Here is a 5,734-nt window from a genome sequence, read left to right on the forward strand (position 1 = left end):
GTCCTGGACCTCCCCGGTCGCTCCTGCTCCTGCTCCACGGTCCTAGAGCTCCCCAGTCCCTCCTGCTCGTCCTCCACAGTCCTGGAGTTCCTCGGTCACTCCTGCTGTACGGTCCTGGACCTCCCTGGTCGCTCCTGCTCCACGGTCCTGGAGCTCCCCAGTCCCTCCTGCTTGTCCTCCACAGTCCCGGAGCTCCTCGGTCACTCCAGCTCCATGGTCCTGGACCTCCCCAGTCGCTCCTGCTCCACGGTCCTGGAGCTCCCTGGTCGCTCCTGCTCGTCCTCCACAGTCCTGGCACCTGTGCCCGCTCTCTTATGCCCTTGCCTTTGGCTGCCCACCGTTTTGCTCTTGATTTCCTCTTTCTGCCTCTGCTGAGTGCTCTGGATGAGCCAGTTCTCATTTCCTTCCAGGGAGATGCAGTGGTCTTTTTCTTTCCGTGTAGCCTCCCTGCATGGTTTTACACTCTTCGTTCGTGACCCCTTTTAGGTTCCAATATCAACAAGCCTTTGTGTTTCAGCTCCTTGTTTTTGCCTTCTTTGATGGGTCCCTTCCTCTTTCTGCCCCTAACATGAAGGCACTCTCAGAGTTCCTGTCATCTTCCCCTCCTCTGTGCTCACCTGCTTTCTTGGCTTCGCTGTCACCTCTTTCTGCTGACCACCTCTATTCTGAGCTCCAGGCTGTACACATTTACAGACGGACAGCCCTGACCTTGCTGGGTGCACACCCAACCCCCATTCTAAGCTGACGCCCCGTTCTACTGCAAACACCACTGTGTTCCATTAACCAGCCCTGCCCAGCTGCCAGGTGACAAAGCCGTACCACGTCTGAACGTGGCTGGGGAAACATGGAGTCTCCTCGAGGGGCTCCTTAAAGTGCACTGACAACACAGATGTTTGTCTGCTGCTGTCTTGGGGAAGGAGAATCAGTGATGAGGAGCTCCCTGACGCCAGGGCAGTGTCACGAGGGCCACCGGAGACATGTGCAGAAGCAAACACTGCCCTTGGCCATTTCCGAAAAGTCACCCTCTCCCTCCACAGGGCCATTTGGCCAGGGAAGAGCCCGGGAACCACATTTCTATGACCAGTGGTGGAAAGGGGTTGAGCACATTTCTCCCGGCCACACGCTGTGTCTGAGCTTACACCAGGCTTGGGGCAGGCACAGAGCTGTTGCCTCAGGGAAGGCAGGGGTTGTGCCAGGGTGGGAGAGGGACAGCAGGGACAGAACCCTCCCAGGACATCTGGAAAAGCCATTGCGCGGACACAAGGCGGAGAGAGGCTCTTCATGGAAAACAGGCCTCGGCCTGAGAAGCTCCTCATTCTTCCTGTCCCCGAGGACAGCACGGGGCCACAGGGGAGACAGAGCAGAAGCAGAGGTCAGGAGAAGGCTGCAGATGCTGCTGCTTTGCTCTTCTTTTGCAGGAGGAGGGTCAGGGACCAGGGCGCAGAGACAGCCCTACACAGTGTGGGTGAAGTCCCAGGGTGCGGTGGGAGCCCTGGCCCAGCAGGAAGGCGGTGGCTTCGCTCTCCTGTAGGATGGGACTCAGCCAACTGCTCACCTGTGGGACACGTTACGCCCCTAAAGCAGCTCCTCAGACAGGCTGACATTGCAGTCCCTGAGACCATAAATGCTTCCTGGTGTGGGAAAGCCTCTGGATAGGGATTTGGAGGTGTTGAGCTCACGCTGGAGCATGAGGCTGGTCCCGAGAGGAAACGGGTAGTGTCTGAGGCTGGAGCGTGGTGTGGAGGGGCCACTGACCCAGGCCACCAGATCACCAGAAGCTAGAGGGGCAAGAACAAGGCTCCTTTAGGGCCACTTGGGGGCGCTGCTGCTGCCTTACTTCAGCCCAGCACAAGTGACTCTGTAACTGGCCTATGCACGCGTGTCGGAAGAGCTGAGGTGCAGCGTGGCTGTGGCTGTGACAGTGGCCACTGGAAAGGACTGTAGATCAGAGCAGGGCTGGGGGCTCTGGGACGCAGCAGATACACAGGTGGGGAGAGTGCACCGACAGCAGTGAAGCTTTGGGTGAGCAGGCCCCACAGGGAGGCCTGGAGATACGGGGTGGCCCAGCAGCCAGTCCTGGGTCAGCAACCCACAAGCACCTCGCTGGGTGTCTCCAGGTGAGGACCAGCGCCACCTTATGTCCTGGGGCAGCTCTAGCTCCAACAAAGGAGCAGATAGCAGGGGCCCTGAGTGGCCTCCCTGGGACTTCAGAGCTGGGGTGCCTGGCCCAAAGCACCCTGTGCACCTTGGGGTGGCGCCACGCTTATCTCAGGCTGGAGAGAGCTCAGATGGCACCAAGCAGCTTGAGGTCACGTCCTGGCCTGGGCCACCCCGACTGGCCTCTTCCTGTTGTTACCACACAGAAGCCGTCCCGGGAGAAAAAGCCTCACTCCAAGCAAAGCTGTCTCCAGTGCACTGGGAGGGCCTGGCCTTCGCAGGTCCAGAGCCGCAGGGATGCCGGGCCGGTGTCACTGTGACCCCCTTCACGCTCTCGCCACGCCTGGAGGCTAGGTATAGCCCTGGGATTCAGAGAGTAAGAGACAGCGGTGTCCTCAGGCGGTCCTAGGCATGCGGGCAGATGCCAGAAAACAGCTGGTCACAGGATTCCTGAAACTCACCGCCTCACTTCCCTGTCCTGGTTTTTGCTGTTTGAACTGACTTAGGCTTCTCTTTGAATTGACTCATCTTTCCCCTCTTATGTAAGTGCCAGCCTTGGGCTCACCATAGCTGTGACATCTACAAGTTCACAGGTTGATTTGCTAGGTTAGCCGCTTGCACCTAGAGTTGATCAGCACAGAGTGCACAGGGTGCCACCTCGGGCCACACAGCGGGTACACCAGGGGCCTGCGAAGAGGCCTGCACTGCCTGAGGGGACAGAGGCTGTCCCATCGGGGCGCTGCCTCGATGGCAAGGGCTTCCGCCCTCCCAGAGCCTGGTTGAGCCTGGGTGAGCAGCCCCTCTGGGTGAGACAGTCATGGCCAGCTGGGCCTGTGCTACCACCAGGGGCCCCAGAAGTGTCGCCTTCTCCCATGTCCACACTGTCGCAGAGTCAGGTGAGGCCATCACACGCCCAGCTGTCCAGACAGGGGCTCTGTGCTGAGGGCCATGCTGCCTACCCTGTCTCTGTCCGGCCACAGGAATGGCAGACAATGTCCCACTGGAGTTGAAACCCCTGGGCTGGCATTTAAATTTAACCACGGCTCTGCCAAGAAAGCCTGCAGAACAGGAGCAAAGGGTGGCATCCCTGAAAGGCACTCTTGGGCATGCTCTCCTTTCTTTCTTTCTTTCTTTCTTTCTTTCTTTCTTTCTTTCTTTCTTTCTTTCTTTCTTTCGCAGAACCAGGGATTGAACTCAGGCTCCTATACTTGCCAGGGAAGTGCTTATTCTACTGAGCTGTCTCTCTGGCCCCTCATTTATTTCTTTTAAAAGAAAACAAATACACAAACTCAAGAACTTTGAGAGACACAGGTGCGGTACCACTCCAAGGGTGGAGCAGCAGCACAGTCCAGAGCCCAGGTCGGGCCGGCAGTCCTGGGAGGAGCGCACAGGTCGAGGGCTGGACAAGACAGCCAGGTAACCACGGAGGGGCATTACTGGCCCACGCCTCGGCATGGGTCTCCCATCAGCTGGGGGACTCTCATTTGACCTTGGAGCCACCCTGACGTGGGCACTATTATTCCTAGTTCATGGGGAAGGAGGCCGGCTCAGAGAGGGTGCGCAGCTGGCCAGCGGTCAGGGCATCTGGCCCAGCTGTGGCTCTCTAGCTGGGCTCCTCTGGGAGCTGCGGCTGGATGCTAGCTATCCCCAGAGTGTCACTGCTCAAGGCTTGGTCTTGGGATGGCCTTTAGGCCCGGGGGCTTCCGGGGAGGGCCTCAGGCGCTGGGGCGCTCTCGATAGCATCGCAGAACCCCTGCGGCTCCTCCACTCATCTCCCAGCTCTTTGTGTGGGCTGTGTGGTGGCACACGACCTCCCCAGGCCATCCAGTGCCTGCCCCAGGTGTGCGTTACCATGGCGATGGCACCTACAGCACCTCTTTTATGTCTCATTGGTGCCCAGGGTCCAGGCTGGCAGGACTCATGTCCTGTTTTGCAGCAGGAGGAGGGGGCTAGAGAGCCCAGGCGTGGCAGAGCCTGGAATGAAGGGCTCCCCTTCCTGCTGAGCCTGGCCACTGCCCTGAAACCTCTGCCCATGTCTCTGCTTGTCTTCCGCCCACCTGCCAGGCCCCAGCTGAGCAGCCACCAGCTCCTTGGTGCGGGCTGCGGCATCTTGCTTGTGCTGGGTGGAACTGGGCTGTAACTTCACAACTGCACTTGGCCCTGCCGCAGGGGACCAGGAGCCCAATGACACGGCTGCTTCTGAGGCTGCCGGGGTTACGGGGCTCTGTCCTGGGTGCCCAGGCTGCTGGTGCGGTGCCGGAGCCACAGTGACTCTGAGGCTGCCGCCCGGCCTGGGCTCCCGCTGTTCCCTCTCCCGCAGGCTCTGGTATTTCCCTAAGTGTCAGCACAGAATCGCTGGCTGAGGACCCCGGAAATTTCTGTCTCCATCTCCACCCTCGGAAGTCTGGCCACAAAGAGCCCTGTAATCGGCCAAGTACTCTTCAAATGGGCATGGTTACACCTTGACCTCAAACACAAACTGTTTTTGTTACTGGCTGAGAGCCTGGGAACTAACATGACGCTGCCTGCTTGGAATCCTGGCCCCTGGCTTACCAGCGGCATGACCTTGGACATGCCACATGAGCGTGGATCCTTGCTGGGCACCCCATGCCCTGGTCTCTCCTGAAGCAACCAGGGAGCTGCCGTCTGGGCCTCAGTGACAGTGCAGGTCAGACACACGCAGGCCTGCACAATGACCCTTGGTGAGTGAGCCGGAGCTGGTCTTACTGCTCCTTTCTCCTGCTCCTCCCTCCCTCCCTCCCTCCCTCCCTCTCTCCTGGCCTCTGTCTTATCTTACCTGCACCCCGTTGGACTACCACGACCTACTGACACCAAAGCTCCTGGTCTTGGCTAAGGTTCCACAGCCAGGAAGCAGACCAGCTGTGCAGACCCAGCTTTCAGACTTGCCCTTTGTGGATGCCCCCCCACCCCAGTCTCCTGGCGCCCCCAGGGTCCTTGCGAGCCAGCTGAGGAGGCTCCGGGCTCTGTCTGTCCTCTTAGGGGCTGTGTGGCCAGCAGTGGCTTCCCTGGCCTCTCTGGTTTCACTTTCAGTTTCTTAGTCTCTCCACAGATGACTTTAGATTGCGATAAAGCATGCACCCTGCAGGGCTCAGCTGAGCCCACACAGGGTCCCCGCCTGGCCTCACCTGGCCTCCTCCTGGCCAGGGTTCTTTGTTGCCCCCCAGGTGCTCAGAACTCTGGGCCAGACTGGGAGGGAAGGTAGGAGTCTGGGACCCTGGGACCCACCTCCGCCTGGGCCTGCATGAAGGCCCTGCTCGTCGAGCCTGGCAGGCTGGGCCCACAGTGTCTGCTGCTCAGGACTTCCCTGAAGTTGGCTGGTCACATCTTTAAAACACTGCCCAAAACTAACCAAAGACATCTTTGGACCAAATCTGGCCACTAGGTCTAAAATGTCCCACTTAGTTACCCGTCGTCATGCTCCAGACAGCAATACTGAGACCCCCCTCGCTCCATGAAGCGGGGCAGCCCCAGGAAATCCTGTGCGGGGCTGGTGAGGGTGTGGAGAAGGGACACAGGGGACTTGCCACCTTGTTGGCAGGGGTGGGGGCGGGGGGCT

General features: G+C 59.5%; 1 protein-coding gene and 2 long non-coding RNA genes across 5 annotated transcripts in view; 1 reads left to right on the plus strand and 2 right to left on the minus strand.

Moving 5' to 3' along the window:
• The window catches only part of LOC111817195, an 18,285-nt gene extending 12,711 nt beyond the window's left edge, over positions 1-5,574 (minus strand). Inside the window, exons 1-2 of the long non-coding RNA XR_002821451.1 lie at positions 5,366-5,574; positions 5,304-5,311 (exon numbers count right to left, since the gene is read on the minus strand). This is a non-coding gene — a long non-coding RNA (uncharacterized LOC111817195). The remainder of the gene's footprint in view (positions 1-5,303; positions 5,312-5,365) is intronic.
• Positions 1-5,734, minus strand: part of Syn3 (synapsin III) — a 317,531-nt gene that overhangs the window by 134,085 nt on the left and 177,712 nt on the right. The gene's annotated exons all lie outside the window — the stretch shown is intronic.
• LOC111817167 overlaps positions 3,522-5,734 on the plus strand; it is a 5,336-nt gene continuing 3,123 nt past the window's right edge. Inside the window, exons 1-3 of one of the 3 annotated variants that reach the window (XR_002821437.1) lie at positions 3,522-3,573; positions 4,478-4,863; positions 5,581-5,718. This is a non-coding gene — a long non-coding RNA (uncharacterized LOC111817167). The remainder of the gene's footprint in view (positions 3,574-4,477; positions 4,864-5,580; positions 5,719-5,734) is intronic. The other 2 variants (XR_002821443.1, XR_002821433.1) reach the window with 2 other exon arrangements.

This window comes from Octodon degus, unplaced genomic scaffold (genome assembly GCF_000260255.1).
Source record: "Octodon degus isolate 3935 unplaced genomic scaffold, OctDeg1.0 scaffold00004, whole genome shotgun sequence".
NCBI lineage: Eukaryota > Metazoa > Chordata > Mammalia > Rodentia > Octodontidae > Octodon > Octodon degus.